General features: G+C 35.8%; 1 protein-coding gene across 4 annotated transcripts in view; it reads left to right on the top strand.

Annotated features, from left to right (window-relative positions):
• ROBO1 (roundabout guidance receptor 1) overlaps positions 1 to 22,212 on the top strand; it is a 401,546-nt gene that overhangs the window by 199,653 nt on the left and 179,681 nt on the right. The gene's annotated exons all lie outside the window — the stretch shown is intronic.

Below are 22,212 nucleotides of genomic sequence, written 5' to 3'. Positions count from 1 at the left end.
TTAGCTATAAGTTTTACTATTTTATTCTCATCAGTTTTTAAATTCTACCATGTTAATAATTGCAGCAACATAATTAAAAATAATAATTAGGTTCAGAATTTGTTTGTTTTAGCATAGATGCCATGCTTAGAAATAAAAACATGTAGTTCAACTCTAGTATATTTATCATATACTATTTAATTATTATTAATTTAGTACCTCCTTGAGGTCAGGCACTACGCTGAGGCCTGGAGTGAGGGGAAAACACAAAACATAGTTTCAAATCCCCACTGTCATGGAGTTTGTAGTGCAGAAGGTGGGGGGGGGCGGTAATACAGTAAATAATAAGTAAAATCTATGGGTTGTTAAATGATGAAAGTCTGAAATAAAATAGGAAGAGGGGTTACAGAATGCCAAGTGTGAGGATATTCATTCAGTCTTAAATACGGGAACCAGGATAGACTTCACTGAGTAAGTGACATCTGACTGAGAATCTTGAAGGAGCTGAAGGAGGGAGCTTTGGGTGTATCTAGGATCCATGCAGTGGGAAAAGGAACTGCCAGATCCTAAGGGAGGAAATGCACTTGAGGCATTTAAGGAATGGCTAAGACCCCAGTGTGGCTGGGACAAAGTGAGTAAGATAGGCATGTATTTTAAAAAAGCAAAACAGATGGGCACCTGCGTGGCTCAGTCGGTTTAGCATCCGACTTTGCTTCAGGTCATGATCTCATGGCTCAAGGGTTAGAGCCCCGCGTCGGGCTCTGTGCTGAAAGGCTCAGAGCCTGGAGCCTGCTTCGGATTCTGTGTGTGTGTGTCTCTCTCTCTGCCCCTCCCCAACTCACACTCTGTCTCTCTCGCTCTCAAAAATAAATAATCATTAAAAAAATTTTTTTTAAAGTAATGAAAAAGATAATGGGGTGAGCACATGCTATAGACTGTCTTGTAGGCCACTGTAACAATTTTGGCTTTTACTCTGAGATGGGGAAATGGGAGAGATTTTGAGGCCTGGATAAGTGTGGAAGAAAATTGATATGGTACGAGGGTTAGAAGAGGGTTTAGGGAAGAGTCTCAGCTTGGGACAAGTTTAGAAAGTTTAGAAACCCATTTAGAAGTTTAGAAACCCGTTATTGCTCTAGCAGAATCCTCAGAATCAAGAAGTTGAGATACAAGGCCTCCCCCTAACAAGACGTGTGCTGGTATTTTAGAGATACTAGAGAGTGTTCAGTTCCAAGGATATTATCACATGGCTTCTAAAATTGGAGGCCCTTGCTAGGAAAAGAAGATTTCACGGTAACGTTAAAGAGTTCCTCCTGTGGAGAAACTTGGGTGAGATTGACAAATGCAGTATGTTTGCTCTCACAGAGTTAAGAGCTGTGTTCTATGTCAGCCCAGCAAGTGCGATTCTTTCTACGTTACATTGAAGAGGCAGTTATGGGGGGGGGGGGGGGGGGGTTGATGCTGTGGGCATGAAGGATTAGGAAAAAAATTTGTAGGCGAACAAAAAAGGTCTAATTTGAGGCCGAAAGAATATATAGTAGCTTCTAAACAGTGGTTAGAGAGCGAGTAACTAGGAAGTGAAATGAGTTCAGTCCGCCTGGAATACAGAATGGCAGAGGAGGTCATGAGCGGCAGTGGATGAAGTGGAGAGGTGAGTGCGAGAGGAATCAGGTCATGAAGGTGTTCATCAAACAAGAGCGTGGTTTCTATTCCCAGGACCACTGAGAGATATTGTAAGATTTAGCAGTTTCCTGAGGCCTGCAAAAGCAGCTACAATGTCAAAAGATCAGAGTAGATATATACAGAGAAAGAATCTTATAAGGTACTTTGCTTTGTTCCTTGACTCTTGTATCATGGAAAGACTTCCAAGTAGCAAATGTTTTCCAATTAAGGGTAGATTTATAGAAAATTCCATTAGGGCTTTAAGACTTTCTTGTCTCTAATTACACTAGAATGTGCAGACTTTTTGAACTTGAACCAACTTTAGTTGAATTTGTTAATGATACTTTATTACGTTTGTTTTAGAAACAAAACTGAAATCCAAATAATTTTGGCACTTTAGTCAGAAGCCTGAGTAATTTTATAGAGTAATAGGCTTTAGGGCTTCCATTTGAATCCCATTAAAGATTTCTATATAATCTTGAAAGATATTAATAACCTGTATGGACTGAGAATGATCCTTAAAAGCAAATTCTCAGTATTACCAGCCAGAAAGTGTAATTTCTTATAAAGCAAACTGCCCAGTTACAGAAGAATACTGTTTACGAGGGAACACATTTTGGCCTCACTGGAAAGAATCAGCTGGATGTGTTGTTTTCTGTCACCTATGCTGGGAAAGATTGATTAATATATAAATGGGAAAATGACTAAATGAAAGAAAGCCTTTAATTTTTAAAAATCTCCTTTATTTTCTTTCTGAAGGTAAAACATGTTCAGTATTGTAATAGAATCAACAAGAGATATATTTACATCCAAAGAAGGTGATCTCCCTAAAATCTTTAGAGTAGCAAGAATGGATTATAAGATTGGGAGAGGGGGAAAGACAGTGAGTGAATTAACTGATACTGTGAAAATTTATAAGGAGATCATCTTTTTGTCATGTAAATTAGCACTAGCACTAGAATAACTATCAATCATCTACATCCATATAAACAGGTTTAGAAAAATCTAGATTTGTTTCATTAGTTTTAAAAATAAATTCTGTGCTGTGTTACTCAAAACATATTTAACCACCAGTGGTATATTTCCTTCATTTTTACTTCAGTGATTCCTTAACCAGATGATTCCTACCCCACCTCCTGTAGTAAAAATGCATCGCTTATCAGTTTCTAAGGGCATTCAGAAAAAGAAAGAAAAAGAAAAAAAAAAAAAAAGCACAAACTGCTGGCATTCACTATTCCCATGAATACAGGCAATTGGTACAGTATCCATTCCAAAGGAAAAGCTTCCTTTCTCCCTTTCTCCATGTGTAAAAAAGAAATGAATGCTGTAGTTGTTGGACAGGAATAACAGTTGATTTGGAATGAGGCAGCCAAAAATGTCCCAAACAAATTAATAGCATAGAAACATCTGCTGCTGTTTTATTAGAGTTTCACATAAAAACCTAGTTTGCAAGCTGGCGTTTGGAAAGCTTTTCTTTACACTGAACTCTTAACGTAGCTGCGAAAGGCAATCAAGACCATATGTCTTACATTTTTAGGTCCAAATTTTCCTGCATCTCTCTCCAACCTGGGACAGTTGCTTGTAACATGAGCACTGAATTATGGAACTAGTTTTGAACATAGGGATTTTTAAAAATATATATATTTAAAGTGGTTGAGGCTATGGCATTTGAATTTCTCTGCTTTGCTTATTATTACAATTTTATTTAAATATCTTTGTACTGTATTTTTACCCATCATTATTTTAGTGATGTTGGCCTTAGCTAGACATAATATTTAAAATTTATATTACGGCATTAATTTTGGATGTTTTCAACCCACTCATTGGTCAGGAAAAAGAGTTCTGACTTTTGTGAAGAAGAAACCATATAATAGTCCGTGAAATAAATCATTTTGTACAACAGATTGCCTCATTCTTGTTATAATGTGTTTATCTTATTTTACTTATTTAATAAATTCTCATAAAACTCTCATGAGGAAAATGGACAAGTTTTAGGTTCTACACCATGAAATCATCAGTATTCAATGCTGTTCTGTCACTGTTACATGACTGAACTGTAATGGCAAGTCTTGTTAATGTGTTTACAAGGCTTTAGTAAATGTTTGTTAGGTATTCATTCTGATAAGAATACCACAGATCATTTTCATTTTGTAGTATGGCATGCCAGCTATTCAGTGCCCTATTCTTTTTCTTCTTCCTTCCTTAATTTTTTTCCCTTGGAACTTCAGTCCACAAACACACACACAAACACACATACACATGCACATGCACAAACACACATGCACATGCAGGAGTGCATATACTGTATGTGTGCATATAAATGTTTAAATTAGAGCTTACAAGGGGTGTCTGGGTGGCTCAGTCGGTTAAGCAACTGACTTTGGCTCAGGTCATGATCTCATGGTTTGGGGATTCGAGCCCCATGTCGGGCTCTGTACTGACAGCTCAGAGTCTGGAGCCTGCTTCAGATTCTGTGTCTCCCTCTCTGTTCCTCCCCTGCTCGTTCTCTGTCTCTCAAAAATAAATAAACATTAATTTTTTTTTTTTTTTTAATTAGAGCTTACAAGGATGTAACCCTATGTCCTCATAAGCTTTTATTTGTATACAACAAACTCTCCATCCTTGTTTTGGTTCTGACAGGCATGTAAGACAGTCCCCTGGTCATTCCACCTTTTCTGTCACTTGGAAGTTCTCAGTTGTTTGTAACAGCATCCCTTTTATCCACATTTAATAGCTCTACAGTCAGGGTAAGCCTCACAGTTGACGGCACTTTAGTGTCAATGAAATACGGCAACATTGTGCACTGAAAGGGGAAAGAAATAACAAAACCTCACTTTGTCTATGGGAGGGAAATTCCTTTTGCTCTGAAAGCCAGTTCCTGTATTATTCCTCATCATATACAGCTTTTGAGTTTCTTTGGGAAATACCTTAGGTTATAAAAAGCACTGAAAGTTCAAAATAGGTAGAATGTCATTTGGTTTCCTTATGAAATTGTTTAAACTGTAAAATAGTATTTTCTTAAGAGAAAAATAGACACATGAATAGAATTTCTTTTTTCTCCTGTACATTCCAGAATTCTTGACCCTACCACTGTTTGTACATTCCCTCAAATGCACTGCTCTGTGAGAAACTCTTGGAAAACAAATACAATGTCCTATTAATTTCCTGATTAAAGGATTATTTTTTTTAAATCTTTCTACATAGACCTAGGTAGTAGAAAATTTCATTGTCTTTTTCTAGAAGATTTAAGTCACTGAGTATGTATAAGACCTTAGTAACTATAAAGCACCATATAAATTAGCAATTAATATTATTTTCATCTGTAACACTACTACAAATACCATCTTAGAACTCATGGCTGTGTAAATGGCTAAATAAAAGATAGCATTATACAGAGATTTATAATATCAAATTCATATCTTTTAGTATAAAGTGTTTAAACTCATCCTCTGCTGTGGGCTTTCACAAGTTTTAACATACAAATATATAAATGTCGTTGGAGCAGATTTCTAGATCTCTTCTGCCAAAATAAACTTTCTGTAATGCAAATCTGGTTATGTGACCACCTCTCCCCCTGCTCAAAACAAAACAGAGTAAAAATTTCAGAGGCTTTTCAATTCCTAAAATATGAAGTCCAGACTCCTAATAGTTGTCTTTTAGGTCCTACTTGATCTGTCCTCGTTTGTATCTACACTTTTCATCTCTTGAAACCTACATCCCACTTACACAAACTCTCCTTTTCCAAACACTCTTTAGTACGACTATGAAGAGGGCCATACTCTGTCCTCTTTTGTATGCCCTGCTTCCTCCTCATCAGACACCTTTACCACCTCTTATCCCAACCCTCTCCCTTCACCTGTCAGTTCTCAGTTTAGACACCACTTCCTTCCATGAAACCTCCACTGATACTTCTGGTCTGAATCAGGTGCTGTGTTGGTTAGGGTTAGGTCAGCCATAGATAACTCCAAAACTAGAAATAGCAAATTACTATTGTTTTAATTTCTTCTAAAAGTCCTTCAAAAATATAGTATTATAAAGCTATATAATACTTATAATTGTAGAACAAATATGCCGCTGGCTAAAATAAAGTATGATTACACTATACCGCATGTATTATGCATTTTATTCTTTAATTTATGATATAATCTCTTGATTGGTCAGTCAAAATCTATTATATCTCTAGGGTATATAGTTAACCCTTAACAATGTAGGTTTGAACTGTGCAAATCCACTTATAAGTGGATTTTTAAAATATAAGTAAAGTACAGGTATTTTCTCTTCCATATGGTTTTCTTAATAACATTTTCTTTTCTTCAGCTTACTTTAGAATACAGTGTACATAAACATACATGATATGTGTTACTTAATCATTTATGTTATCAGTAAAGCTTCCAGTCAACAGTAGACTCTTAGTAGTTAAGTTTTGGGGAAAGAATTTACAGATTTTTGACTGTACCGGGGATAGGCGACCCTCACCCCTGTGTTGTCCAAAGGTCAACTGTATTTCCAGATACAGAGATCACAAGATTTAGGTTTAAAATAGTGTCTATTAACAATATTATAATAAGTGGTAGCAATAAAAGTTTACTTACTATCATCTTATTGGTATATTTTTCTCCAAAGACCTAGTCAGCTATTCTAAAAAAAAAAGATGCTGTAATGATTGTTATTAAAATTATTTTATTATTTATTATTACTTAATAAGAATAACTATTATTTATTTTGTTATTGTTATTTTATTCTTGGGACACCTGAGTGGCTCAGTCAGTTAAGCCTCTGACTTCAGCTGAGGTTGTGGTCTTGCCGTTTGTGGGTTCGAGCCCCACATTTGGCTCTGTGCTGACATCTCAGAGCCTGGAGTCTGCTTCAGATTCTGTGTATGTCTCTCTCTCTCTCTCTCTCTCTCTCTCTCTCTCCGTTTCTCTCTCTCTCTGCCCCTCCCCCGATCACACTCTCTTTCTCTCACAAAAATAAATATTAATTTTTTTATTTTATTCTCAAATACTAAACTATGTGTGTATTTAGATACTCTTGTAATTGTAAAAACAACCAAATAATGGACATTTTAAGACCAAGTTCAGAGTCAGAAAAGAGATGCCTGAGTGGCTCAGTTGATTGTGAGCATCTAACTTCAGGTCAGGTAATGATCTCCTGTGAGTTTGGTTAGTGAGTTTGAGCTCTTGAGCTCTGCATCAGGCTCACTGCTGTCAGCGTGGAGTCCACTTCTGACCCTCTGTCTCCCTCTCTCTACCCTTCCTTCCCTCCCCTGCTCATATTCTCTCTCTGAAAAGATAAATAAAACATAAAAAAAAAGATTTAGAAAAAATAGTTTATTTATTAAAAGTCGATCAGAGGATTATGTAAGTAGTTTTAAATGTGGTTAACAGACAGTCATTTATGTGTAAGTAAATATATGCTCTGAGGAGAGATTTATAATTCCACATTTCTGAGTGACTTTCTCATGTGGTTTGTGTCATTAAGAAATAAAAGGGGGAAGGACACTAAATTAGTCACAAGAAATCTTCTGGCAAGTATATTTCTCAACATTTGAAAAGCGTAAATACTTGGAAAGGAAACAATGTACATAAATTGTAAATTTCTCTTAATTTGGTGGAAACTTTCCCACAGAAAGCCCTAGTAGTGCATGAATGAGAATGTGTTGATTGGGCTGACAGACTTTCAAGTGGTGGAAAATGGATAGGACCAACACCGATTCTGTCCAAGCATTTGAAGTTCCAGTGAATCACTAGGAATCCTGTAAAAGTTCCAACAAGCAATAGTTACTTGGAAAAGGGCATTTAATAAACAGGCACAAATGGGAAGCTGTATGAAGGAATGAGCAGGAGCTCTTGTGACCCAGAGTGGTTTTTGAAACTGAACCTTCTAGGAGCTCCCCCAAGCCCAAGAAGTGCTGTGCTTAAAAGACAAATGTCTGAAGCAGATGAAACAAGCCAATAGACGTTGGAACTCTTAATGGATGTGCGACAGTTGTGCCACAAGCCAGTGGAAGACGTCCAGAGGAAAAGTTTTGTTTGTTTTTTTTTTTTTGCCAAACCCTGAGTGTTTTCTCTTTTTGCTTTTGCTCCAGTGAGTTGAGTCAAGGAACAGATACTCAGTTTCCCATCCAAATGCTAGATTCCAGGCCGTTTGTCAATGTAAAAAAAAAAAAAAAAAAAAAAAAATCCTCAGAATTTTTTTTCCTCACCATGATTTGTTCAGAGTGAAAAGCAGTGGGGGGGGGGGGGGGGGGGGGCGGTTAGGGAATGATTGAGAAGTGCGGTGGGTTTAATAAAAGATTCCTTTGCCAAAAGGGGGGAAAAGAAAGGAAGCCACTTTGAAGTAATGGTTTTGAAACATTCTCACTGGCAAGTAACAACTGTTGTGGTTTTCCTTAATTATGTTGTATACACAGAAGATGTTTTAGTGGAAGAAAGAAGAAACCTAAGCTAAAATATTTGAGCAATAAGACTAGCAAAGCTTCCTTTTTAATACAAGAGTAAAATTTATTATGTATTTGAGGGAAAAAATCAGCTTTGCTTAATATTTACTTTCTATTAATTCTCAGATTTGGAGTAGAATTAATAGTAGAAATCTTGACAGATAAACAGACAAAAGTCTCCAAATAATAGTCCAACATATTTACAACATGGAAATGTAAACATTTATATGGAAATACATATTAATATCATTAGTTTTGGAAGAGTATTTCACAGTGCTGGTGAGTGGGGATTTGTTTTTTGGCTTGGATGAAATCTGAAGAACATAGACTTTGAAGGAAAATGCAAATATTTGGGGTTATCTTAAAGAACCATACTTTATTGGGAATGCGAGCTAGTGCAGCCACTCTGGAAAACAGTATGGAGGTTCCTCAAAAAACTAAAAATAGAACTACCCTATGACCCAGCAATTGCACTACTAGGCATTTACCCATGGGATACAGGTATGTTGTTTTGAAGGGACACATGCACCCCATGTTTATAGCAGCACTATCAACAATAGCCAAAGTATGGAAAGAGCCCAAATGTCCATCGATGGAGGAATGGATAAAGAAGATGGGGTGTGTGTATGTGTATATATATATATATATATATATATATATATATATATATATATATATACATACATACAGTGGAGTATTACTCGGCAATCAAAAAGAATGAAATCTTGCCATTTGCAACTATGTGGATGGAACTGGAGGGTATTATGCTAAGTGAAATTAGTCAGAGAAAGACAAAAATCATATGACTTCACTCATGAGGACTTTAAGAGACAAAATAGATGAACATAAGGGAAGGGAAACAAAAATAATATAAAAAACAGGGAGGGGACAAAACAGAACAGACTCATAAATATGGAGAACAAACTGAGGCTTACTAGAGGGGTTGTGGGAGGGGGCATGGGCTACATGGGTAAGGGACACTAAGGAATCTACTCCTGAAATCATTGTTGCACTATATGCTAACAATTTGGATGTAAATTAAAAAAAAAAAAAAAAAAAAAAAAAAAAGAACCATACTTTATGACCCAAGAGACACACAGAATTTGGATACATATGGTGCTTATGGAGAAGAAAAATCTTTTCAGTACTCCCTGCAATATAGTGTCACTGTATAATTTAAGATCTTTTGAAATATACATAAACATTTAAGAGGTGTTCACTCTTAAGACTTTCCTTGATCAGACAGACCCAATAGCCTTTTTTCTCCTTATTCCCATTTAGTTTTCTGTTGTTGCTAGTTTCCTAAGCCACAGTTGAGTCCATTGGCTGATCTATTCCTATGTTTCTATGTTGCCAATGGCAACTCTTTCGTAGCTTACTGGGGAAAAAGAGGAGGACATTTTTGTGAATTTCTTGTGTTTCATGAGGATTTATCAAAAAGGAGGGAGATATAATATACTTAAAAATAATGTGTAAAAAGATTAAAAGATTACTAGCTGAAATTAGAATTATTAGCAGAAAATAACTAGCGGAAAGTGACTAATCTCGACCATTTTATTTTCTCTCTAGGTCTGACATTCTGTAATAAGAGTGATTGGTATCCCATTTTGATAATCTATCATTTTTCTCTATTGAAAATTTTTTCTTCTCAATGATGAAAATTTCTTCAGGATCAGGGACCATGTAAAATGTTCTCCTTGGCATAGCATCAAGTACATGGTATGGAGTATTTATAACATTTGGAGAGAAAGGAATGAACATTTTTGTGTTTGAGCATAGTATGTTCTAGTCATTATTATACGTATCCCATTTAATTTTCTTAGTAACCCTATTTAAGGTCAAGAAAATGGATTAGCTTACCAAAGATAAACAGCTAGTAAGTGGAAAGTGGGAATTTGAACTTTAGATATGTCTGAGACTCAAGCCCTTGTTCTTTCTACAATAGCGTATTTTCCCCTATTAGAGTTGGGTGAGTGCATAGATTAGATATTACTTGTTCTTTTCAACATAGATGCAGTATAAATACCTCCTAATATGAAGTAAAAAGAGCTTTTATTTCAGGCAGTATTTATTGAGAATACATACTAGCTATGTTTCCTTGGTCAAGTTATTGTGAAATGTTTACATACCTATTCTACACTTCAGTTTTCATACCTACAAAATTATATATATATATATATATATATATATATATATATATATATATATATTTGTAATATTATATATATATAATTGTATATTGAGGCATTGTAATTTTAAAGGATAAAAAGAATAAATTTGAAACTACTCTGCAGAATGCTTTAAAATGTAAAATAGTTTGTTACTGCTGTTGCTGCCAATGATCATGACAAGGCTGCTGCTGCTGATAGTGATAGTCCGTAGGTTCCTTTTATAGCATCCTTCCCACAAAAGCCTTCTGTAGGATTGATATCACTTAATTGTTAAATTAAAACTAACTAGGGAGTACCTGGGTGGCTCAGTCAGTTAAGCTGACTGACTCTTGATTTTGTCTCAGGTCATGATCTCACCATTAGTGGGATGGAGCCCCACGCCTGGCTCTGCATTAACAGCATGCAGCTTGCTTAGGATTTTCTCTTGCTCTCTCTGCCCGTCCCCCACTCATGCTTTGTCTCTGTCTCAAAATAAATAAATAAACATCTAAACAATTAACTAACTAGGTTTAATTAAAAAAAAAAAAATACTTGTATCTCTGGATTGTGATCTAGTGTTTTTTTTGGGGGGAGGGGGTTGGTTTTGTACCCGATCATTCGATGACCTATCCAACTGTTTTGATGTATCTTAGTAATATATTTGGAATATTCTCACTGTAATTTACTAAAGAGATATTTCAGTGCTGTGTTGCCTTGCAGTGATTCGGAAGGACTCTACAACATGCTTCTTCATGGCCTGAAGCCCTAGATGCATACTTGGTGCTTATTTCTTAACTCGAATAGTTGTATTTTGAAAAGGTTTTTATTTCTGTTCTTTCAACTAGTATTGCAAATGACAATGTATCGCTGCAGGGATGTTCTTCCATATACCATATGCTCTTCAGAAAGAGAGAGTAGAATGGGTTGGATAAAGGAAAATGTACTTTGGTAATTTATATAATAAAGAAATTCTTTTGAATCTAGCTGATACACCCCTTACTGCTTGTAAAACTGCCTCTCATGAAAATCTTTTCCTAGTATAACTTCTTAGTCCATTGAATCATCTGATCATAATGGCAAAGTAATGGAAATAATGACCAGAAAACTACCTTCTGTTTGGAAGGACTTGACATTTATGGTACATCTTTAGGGAAAAAGATAAGCATGGGAAAATATCTTTTAAATGTGATCTAACATAATCACACTAAAAAGTGAATACATTGATTACTGCAATGATATCAAATACCAAAAAAAGTGTCACAGATACACAGGTAACATTTCCTTTTCCTGTTTTTGTCAAGTCGTATATATCACACTTGTAAATGCACCCCCAAATGTTTCCAGAATATCACTGTTCTTAAATTATTTAGCAGCATTTCATTTTCATTTTTTTCATTTAAACTATTTATTTATTTAACATGAAATGTATTGTCAGATTGGTTTCCATACAACACCCAGTGCTCATCCCAACAGATGCCCTCCTCAATGCCCATCACCCACTTTCCCCTTCCTCCCACTGTGTATCAACCCTCAGTTTATTCTGTTTTTAAGAGTCTCCTATGGTTTGCCTCCTTCCCTGTCTGAAACTTTTCCCCCTTCCCCTCCCCCATGGTCTTCTGTTAAGTTTCTCAGGATCCACATAAGAGTGAAAACATATGGTATCTGTCTTTTCTCTGTATGACTTATTTCACTTAGCATAATACTCTCCAGTTCCATCCATGTTGCTACAAAAGGCCATATTTCATTCTTTCTCATTGCCAAGTAGTATTCCATTGTGTATATAAACCACAATTTCTTTATCCATTCGTCAGTTGATGGACATTTAGGCTCTTTCCATAACTTGGCTATTGTTGAAAGTGCTGCTATAACATTGGAGTACAAGTGCCCCTATGCATCAGTATTCCTGTATCCCTTGGGTAAATTCCTACCAGTGCTATTGCTGGGTCATAGTGTAGATCTATTGTTAATTTTTTGAGGAACCTCCACACTGTTTTTCAGAGCAGCTGTCCCAGTTTGCATTCCCATCAACAATGCATAAGGGTTCCCATTTCTCCACATCCTCTCCAGCATCTATAGTCTCCTGGTTTGTTCATTTTAGCCATTCTGACTGGTGTGAGATGATATCTCAGTGTGGTTTTGATTTGTATTTCCCTGATGAGGAGTGACGTTGAGCATCTTTTCATATGCCTGTTTGGCCATCTGGATGCCTTCTTTAGAGAAGTGTCTATTCATGTCTTCTGCCTATTTCTTCACTGGATTATTTGTTTTTTGGGTGTGGAGTTTGGTGAGTTCTTTATACGTTTTGGATACTAGCCTTTTGTCTGATAGCAGCATTTCATTTTCAAACGAGTTTCATTCTCACTCATTATATTTATATGGAGAAATACAAATTAGTTAACGCACTCGTTTGTTAAGCACACTTGTAGAAAGTAGCCCTTATTATATTTACAACACCTAAATTACTTCTAGGTTTATCTAATTGTCTACAACTGGCCACTTGTTTTGCATTTACATATTATATAGCACATTTACAGGATTTTTTTCTGTTTAAATAACTAATTCTCAAATATAGCATTTTTATTTTGCTATATGCCTTGTTAGTATCAGAATTAGAATACAATTATAAAGAAAATTCATAGAAAAGAGTGTTGCAATTTTAGATATTTGATATTTGAATATTTTGCTATAAATTTTTGTATACTGAAACATTGAGTAGTGATAGGTTTAAGATTAAAAAGATGAACAGAATAGCCTCCATTTTAATCTCAGAGAGTTAGAAAACCCTTTCATAATCAAATATGTCCTGAAAAACTTTTCAGTGATAACAAAAGAAATGTTAAGCTCTAATTTATGCTATCCAGAATTCTTTCCATGGAAATAATAGCAATGATCTTTTTGACAAATAGACTAGAAGAATCCCCAACTGCCTTTAATAATAACTTCTGGATCTACAGTTTATGCACCTGAAGCCTTATGTGAATTGTTTATCATTGGCCATACCATGTCTCACAATAGTGAGTGCTCTAAGTTTGTGTAACGGAGTAAAATAATGAGTAAACTGAGTAAAAGAATACACTGTATGTTCATCTACCTGAAATGGCGTGGCATTCAGTCTGTGATGAAGCATGCAGATTAACACAATCAATGTCCATTCTGTTCATGAACTATTTCATATTTCCTTGCTTAGAGTCCTCTCAACTTGTAATTTCCAGATTGACTTCATTCTTTAAAAACCTTCGTTATCATCTTTACATGAGATAGTATTATTTTGGTATAGCGGATGAACGTAAGTCATCTTATTCTGAGATGGATAGTTAATGACTTTTGTGGACCCCTTTTGATGGCAACTTCATTGCAAATTAAGTTTCCTAAGCATAGCCATTAAAATTATTTACTACCTTTCTTCCAGTTTATATTTAAGCAAATATCTTTTAATACTTTAATAGGGGATCCAAAATGATTGTGATTATCATTGCTTGCCACTGAACAAATCTCGCTAAATGACTTGGCTATCTTTTTGTTGTTGTTATTTGTCTCTGGGTTGCTTTCTATAGTTTGTCATAGAAATATTGCAAGAGTTTACCATGTATTTGAATAGAAAAATAAACAAGATACCCTTCAGCGTGAGGATAAATGAGAACTGTTAATGCCAGCTGTTAGGAATGCGACTATAGAATCCTTTTGGAACATCAACAACACACTTCTGTTAGCAAAACATCTGTCCAGAGTTCCTACTTCAGAACCAATTACAAAAGAGGAGACAGTGTTTGATGAGATACTTCAAGAGAGGATTTGAGTGAGTTGGTGCCACTACTTGTCAAGTTAGAGTGATGATGGCTCACAACCGAGATATGTTCATCAGGGGAAAATATGATAAGAGTGAATCCTTGAGCAGAAAATAAGATTGAGTCTGAATGAGTGACTCAAAGTTGTGTCAAAAAGGAAGCAGTGCATAGTATCAGGAGAGTCTGATGTAGTGCAGTAGGTAGAGGTCTAGACACATTAAGGATTAGCTCAAGAGAAGTTTGAGTTCAGAAAACGGTAATCCAATCGTGAATGCTGAGGGTGGGAGAAATCCAGAAGATTAGAGAAAGGAAGACCAGAACTTGTGTACCAGGCAGAGACACAATACAAAGATTCAAAATTGGTAGGGTAAAATAACTCAGTTTCTAAAATCAGAGTAGAAAATAGGTTTGGATATAGAAGCAGACCAAAACCAGTCACTGCATTGAATATTTCAGGTAAGGATGGAAGAAATAGTAAGATTGATTTGATTTTTTTTAAGCCACTAAAGAATGAATCCTGCACACCCATTATATTTCTCTTACTTACAGTTTAACAAAAGTTATGAGAATTTGTCATAGGCAAAGAGAAGAATTTTTGGGATAGTCATTAGACCTCACTATATGATACTAATCTACCAATCTGTCACTCTCATAAGTACACTATCAGATCATTCAAGCTGGTTTTCTCATGGCCTCTAACAGAACACATTTCCTTCCACCTGCTTGCTTTGTTTTGTGATTTTCTAGCTGCCTGAAAAGCTTATTCTCTCTTCCCAGCTTATCTATGTTCTAGTCTTCATCTTGGTCCCTACTCAAGTCTTATCTGCATATAACTACTAAAGAAGTTTCCATGAATAGCTTCACCTGTAAGACGTCAGTAAGGAAAGTATGAAAGTACACGAAACTACTCTTCATAAGTTGCATTGAACCAAAAATTTCCAAATTGTTTTACCTTTGGATTACTTGATGTTTTGACATGTCTGTGTTCCTATATGTTTGACTGGTCAGAGATCTAAAAATATATGATGAAATCTCTTTTGATCTCCTTTGTTGAACATCTGAAAAAGTTTACTTAGCATGTGGTAACAATTTTAATTTGCGAGCATGCTGATAATAAAAAGATGTGTGTGCATGCATGCATCCACAAGTTAAAAATGAGTTCACATATATTTGTTCTTAGCATTCAGCTTGCCTAACTTTGTTTTTATAAACAGAACTATTAAGCTTGTGGCTTTGGTAACTAAATGCAGAGTAAATAAAGTATGAGTCAATCAAAACTTTTGATAGTATCTATACATACTACCTAGTAATTTTATGTATTTTGTGCATCTGTTCTAACATGCTTATTTGGTACTTTAGTAAAAATACCGTATGTGGTACCTGTTAATTAGCCATTTAAGAAAGGTAAGTTTTTATGTTTTTCTGAAGAAAAGGGAGGGTTTTTTTTCGTTATAACAGTTACTGAAATGGTAATATACTATATTCTGTACTTGAAAAATCCTGCATTCTTCTATACTCATACTCTAGATTTTATGGTATGTTTCTAAATAATGTATATCTTCTTTATACTAAATTCCATATATGAAATGTGATGAAACTAACATATATATCTCAAAAATTATGGTTGATTTGGATTATTTAACACTTTTTTTTAAAGGAAGGAAACTAAAAATATCATAGTATAATATTTTGCATTGCTATTCTCTATTTCTTCATCTCATGAAGAATAGTTATTATATATGCAAACAATAGTCATTATATGTGCAAACAGAGGTCATATTTTGGTTTGCTTTGTTATCCCATGCCAGGCATTGCATGATTTCAAAATGTAGTTTATCACACCAAAATACCTGATTCTCATTTTTTTTCTTACATATATGTTTATTCTTTTCATATATATTTTCAAGATATGTGGTTTTAATTTGTCATAATGGTGGTCTTTGGAAAACTAAGTGGTTCCATTTTGATATAGAATCAAACATTTCATTATACCATTATTTACTTAATTACTGTTACCACTTTCCCCCCGCCCCCAAATCTCTGCTTTTGGAAAAGTGGCTAAAGTTATTCCTGATCAATGACATATCCTCTTGAGACATACTCAGTTTTGCCTTTGGGTAACCCATAGCTCAGAAGCAGACTGAAATATGTCTAGGCAGTGTAAGGCTATAAGTGGTAGTTCTACGGCCTTATACCCACAATGTGTACCAGAACCCTGATTACAGTTGGCCTTCCCATTACTGTATGCATTTATGGCAATATGGAGTTTAAAGAAAAGATAATAGGAAGATTAATTGAAAACTTAACAAACCAGTACCATGAGAACTTTATAAAGTTCAATCCCATTAATACTCATTTTCTATTTCTGTGTGGTTGGCACTGGACCAGGTGTTAGGAATATACCAATGAACAGTGACAACATTCCTAACTTCTGGTCTTATGGGAGACTCATTAAACATACGGATACAGTGATGGGATATAAACATAGGAAGGGAGATATAAGCTGAATCCATAGCACAAACCACAGAAGGGATACCTGTCCCAGACTTTTAGAGAAGGAGGGCATGATCCAAGAGGAAGAGCTATCAGAGCTAGCTAAACAAAAGAACCACATGAGATGAAAAATAGTTCAGTGCATTGGAGAGATTTGGGTACAAGGGGTAAAAAGAGGAGAGATTGAATTTATAAGAAGGGTCACTGTATGAATTATAAACTGTTCTATAGACCTTGGATTTTCTTCTGAAAGAAATGAAAAGTTACTTGGATCTTAACCAAGGTAGGGACATGTTTCAACTATGCATTTAGAAGGCACACTCTTGTAGCAGAGAGAAGGCGAATGTAGATACAGGGAGTTACTTAGCTGCAGCTCCTTAGATACAACCAGTCAGGAGAAAGGACAGAGGTAAGAGCGGCTGTGGAATTTCAGCAAAGTGGACAGAATTGAAGGTTGGATTAAAATGAAAAGTGACGAGACTTGATGGCAGATTGACTTCAAGGTAGACTGACAGAGGAGCAGAAGTTGTGGTAACAGTTAGTAGAAATTATGGAGAAATAAGAGAGGAGGATCAAAAGAGTGGAAGTTTGGTTTTGGATACAGTAAGTCTGAGATGCCCGTGGAACATTGATATGAGAGTGGCTAAGCGTCTCTTCGACGAATTGGCTTGGGATATTTATGTTCTGTATTTGGTTGTGGTTTGTTACGCTGTAAACCTCAGCAAAGAGCACAAGTGTGTGTGCACACAATATGTGCAGTGTGTGTACGCTTATAACTCTCTGGGGTTCTGATATTGAATTTCAGTCTCTCATTAGTCATATCTTCTGGCCAGATGTGACTAAGGGAAATGTCTCTTCTCTTCATCTGTAGAAAGATGTTTCCTATTATTTTGATGTGCTCTACTCGAATAATTAGAGAAATAATAATAAATGGCCAACATACGAGTATGTGCCAAGCAGCATGCCTTATCTCAAGCGTGTTGCCTAAAGTATTTCATTTACCCCTCATGACTGCCACATTTCGCTACTATTATTATCATCCACATTTTGTAATGATGAAAAGATAGAGGGAGATAATGTAATTTGCCCAAGATGACATTGCTAATATGTGGCGGCGGCAGGATTCAAACCTAGACCACTTGTGTCAGAGTCTATGTCAAAGATTTGAAGTTCAGATTCAATTCAGCTCCATCAATGCATTTAGGCAGATTGCTCTCAACAATGGCCTTTCCTATCATTCATGAACAACAGCCTTTCCTTTCATTCATGAAGGGCCAAAGGTCTGTTCCGTGCCCAAATGTCTCTCCGTCAGCTTCTTGGCTTATACCCTCCTTCCTGCCCCACTATTCCCTTTGGTGGTGAAGTGTAACTTCCGTATGAGCCTGAATTGAAATTGCTCTCTCATTTGCAAAATCATATGCTCCAGAAAATGTTCAGTGTAGCACTTTTAATGTCTGCAGCTGTACATTGGCTTTTCCTCCTTTTTGGTTTGGGGTTATAATATTATGTGCTAACTTCCTTTTATATATATCTTATAGATAATTATAAATCATCTTCTTGTTTATATTTGTGCCTTCCACCAAAAGTGTTGTGCTACTTGAAGGAAGTGACCTTAGCATTTTCTCTTATATCTTCCCATAATATCTTGTTCTCTAAGACCCCGATAAAGATGGTGTTTGGTTCCCTGTCATAGTGTTATTTATTTATGCAAAGCTGTTGATGAAGTCTGTGAAGTTTTCAAAAGCTTTCTATAAAAAAATATGGTACTTGGGTTGCCTGGCTGGCTCAGTACATGAGACTCGTGATCTCAGAGTCATGAGTTCAAGGCCCATAGTGGGCATAGAGCTTACTTGAAAAAAAAAAAATGACAAAAATTAAAAAAATAAAAGGCCTCTTTCCCTTAAAAAAATATATGGTCCTTAAACCAGAATGTTACACATTTTCAAATTGTTATATAAGGTAGCAGTAATTTTGGTCCTTGAGATTATATTAAGAAAAGGTTTATTATTTCCTTTGAGAAATGCTCCATATTTCCTAATGGGGATAATTAAAGGATACCTGGAGTATGAGTTGACGCTCTGACTTTTGTCATGCTTCAGTATTTTCCTTGTGTAATTTGTCAACTTGTAGTTGCAAAACAAAGATTAGCTCAGTACAGCGTTATCTAGGGTACATATTGGAAGGAGATACTATCTTTTTTATAGGCCAATTGTTTTCTGCAAAGAAAGTATAAATCAGTAGTTTGAACACATGACATAATTTCAGTTAAACATTTTCTCGGTATGGTTTGCTTTCTGTTAAATTTAATTACAATGCAAAGCTACTCATAAGATACTTTTTTGAAAAAGATTTAAAATGAGTCATTTGATGTTTCTCCTTTTTAAAACTCCCAGATTATAGTCACTGGTAAAGAATGTCCTCGCTATGAAACAGCTGCCTTGGTCTCTTCAGCATGCCATATACTAGTTTTGACTGTGCTTTGTAACTGGCTTTGGCAAGTGACTTAGGCTTTCATTTCCTTCTTGTAAAGGGACTCATCCCAACTCTAAAAGTCCATACTTTTTCATTGGAAATTGGATTTTTAAAACTGAAAATAAGAGAACAATGATAATGGTAAATATGAGTGTAGTGCTTACTATGTAGTAGGCACTATTCTGTTTTATATATTTTAATTTTATTTTATTAAAAATTTTTAATGTTTACTTATTTTTGAGAGAGAGAGAGAGAGAGAGAGAGAGACAGAGAGAGAGAGAGACTGGGGGAGGGGCAGAGAGAGAGGGAGACACAGAATCTAAAGCAGGCTCCAGGCTCTGAGCTGTCAGCACAGCTGACACAGCACACCTCTATTTTAATTTTATATAATCCTCATAATAATCTAATTAAGTAAGCATTATGGTTATTATTTACATTCTATTGATAGGGAAACTGAGACACGGAGAAGTGACCTGCCAAGGATGACACAGCCAGCACAGGCAGAACCGGGATTCCAGTCCAAACACGTGGTTTCAGTTCTCTTAACCAGTGCATTATAGTACTTCACATTGTGGTTTTACTTGCTATATTTTTGTTTATTAAGGATTAAGGATGGATTTGATTACATGATTTGGCTAAATAATTAACTTTTAAGAAGTCACAATGATAATTAAAAGGATTCTCCTTTAACAAGAGGAGCCAGTTAAAAATAATTCTATAGAGGGGCGTCTGGGTGGCTCAGTCGGTTGGGTGTCCGACTTCGGCTCAGGTCATGATCTCGCAGTCCGTGAGTTCGAGCCCCGCGTCAGAGCCTGGAGCCTGTTTCAGATTCTGTGTCTCCCTCTCTCTCTGACCCTCCCCCATTCATGCTCTGTCTCTGTCTCAAAAATAAATAAACGTTAAAAAAATTAAAAAAAAAATAATTCTATAGTAAGTATAATTTAGGGGCACCTGTGTGGCTCAGTCGGTTGAGCATTTGACTTTGGCTCAGGTCATGACCTCACGGTTCGTGAGTTCGAGCCCCGCATCGGGCTCTGTGCTGACAGCTCAGAGCCTGGAGCCTGCTTAGGATTCTGTGTCTCCCTCTCTCTCTGCCTCTCCCCTGCTTGTGCTCTGTCTCTCTCTCAAAAATAAATAAACATTAAAAAAATTAAAAAAAATAATTCTATAGTAAGTATAATTTAAATTAAAAATTTTTAAATAACCCAATATTTCCTTGATAAAAAATATGTTTCAATGATTTGAGTTTTTTGATCCTAGAGAATTGCTTATATACATGGAGAAACAAATTATATTTGAATATCAGCTGACACATTGAAATGGATAAAACTGAGTACTTTGAAAAATTTTTGTAAAGCCAATTGTGTTTTTCAGTTTTTACTTTCCCTTTACTTCCTATAGTATATTTCTTTAGCATTGGCATGTTGACATACTCTATCTAATATCCTACAATAGGGTTTAGTAATTAAACCAGTTGCTCTTAATAACTTGTCACTCAGGGCATGGAGAAACCTTGATCTGCCATATTTCAATGGGAAAAAAAATAAAGGTGGATCACATACCTGCATTTAGACTCTACTGCTAGGAAGTTTATACTTTGTAAGACTAAGTATAATCTGAGGGCTCCAACTAAAATGTGCAACAGAATTACCAATAGAATATATATATATATATATATATATTTAATCCAGGAATCAGATTTCCAAGCCCAACTTAATGAATTTGATAGGCATGAGTTTCTCTTTCTTTCTTTCTTTCTTTCTTTCTTTCTTTCTTTCTTTCTTTCTTTCTTTCTTTTCTCTTCAGAGAAGATTCCATTTTGCACATGTGGCTAAAGAACAATGACTTGAAGTCTGTGGCATCTGATGAACTTGTGTTTATAGTTCACCTCAATGAGTTACTAACTGTAATTTCTAAGCTAACTTACTACCTGTAAGGTTCTAGTTCATATATAAAACATGGATATTATTACTTACCTCGTAAGATTGTTACTAAGGATTAAATATGATAATACAATAAGAACTTAGCAGTGCAAGCTATATAGTAAATGTTCAATAAATAGTAGAGGTTAATATTGATTTTAATTTGTTTTAATTGATATGAAATATTGAGAGAAGGGAAATGAGGCCACTAGAGCATTTGTCCTGGGTATAATCCTCAGTACCTGATTGTTCTCATCAATGCTAGAGTGATATCCAGGACAGAAATACTCATTTCTCTTTGAAACACAGACTGCTCATCCCTGTACCCCTTGATAGCTTTCTACGTGTGCTATTGTCCATTCAGCCCTTACATGTACTCAACTCATGACTGCATAATTACTTGCGAAATTGCTTGTTACTGAATTCTGCTACTTCAGCAGCTCTCTATCTAATAATGGCACATTAGTGGGTAAAGTAATAAATCATATTTTAAAACTCATAACATTTGCAAGAGTGACAGGATGATGAAAACAAAGCAACACATTCCAGACCAAAATTAAAGTCTACGAAGCTATTGTGCTGTCTAGTCTTGTTTATGGAAATGACACCTACCATCACCACGTTCAATTACGAGACAAATTCTATCAGCATCTCTTAGTACCACGCTTCACACCAGATGGTAAGGCATAGTTTCCTACAATGAGGTCCCAGGACTCCTACAATCCTGAGAAGCTGAAACCATTCTACATGAAAGTCTGCTCCCCAGGGCTGGAGTGGAGTTGAGCACATGGTAGGCAGATGAAACCCTATGAGGGTCCCCTGTAGCACAGCCTGAAGCAATGTAACATCACAGTAGATAGTTGGAAAACACCTGCAGCTGAATGGGTATTCTGGACAGCAAACAGGGATGGCTCAGCTCATTTACAGCTTTAGTTCTTGTAATATCCTGGAGACAGGCTGGCAGGAGCAGATGCAACAGCAGCCTCTTGCTGGAAAACAGCAGCCACAAGAGAACAGTGTATATTGTTGATTATAATAGTTACGCAAAACATTGCTACATAGCTCTTTTATATATGTATTTCTGATCCCCATCCCAGTTTTGCAAGCAAAGTAGGGCTCCTTCTATCAAAGCAATTTTGAGGATAAAGAAATGGATGGATAAAGAGGGAAGTCACATGCTCGGTAGTACACAGGTAGACAAGGTTGACATGTCTGCAGTGACAGATACAGAATTGTTAGAAGTCTGAAGCCCATGAAAATTTCAGAGTCTTTAAAATAATAATACAATGGAAGAATGCATAATTAGGAATGTC

The sequence above is a fragment of the Panthera leo genome, chromosome C2 (assembly GCF_018350215.1).
Source record: "Panthera leo isolate Ple1 chromosome C2, P.leo_Ple1_pat1.1, whole genome shotgun sequence".
NCBI lineage: Eukaryota > Metazoa > Chordata > Mammalia > Carnivora > Felidae > Panthera > Panthera leo.
This window is presented reverse-complemented; position numbering and strand designations above follow the sequence as displayed.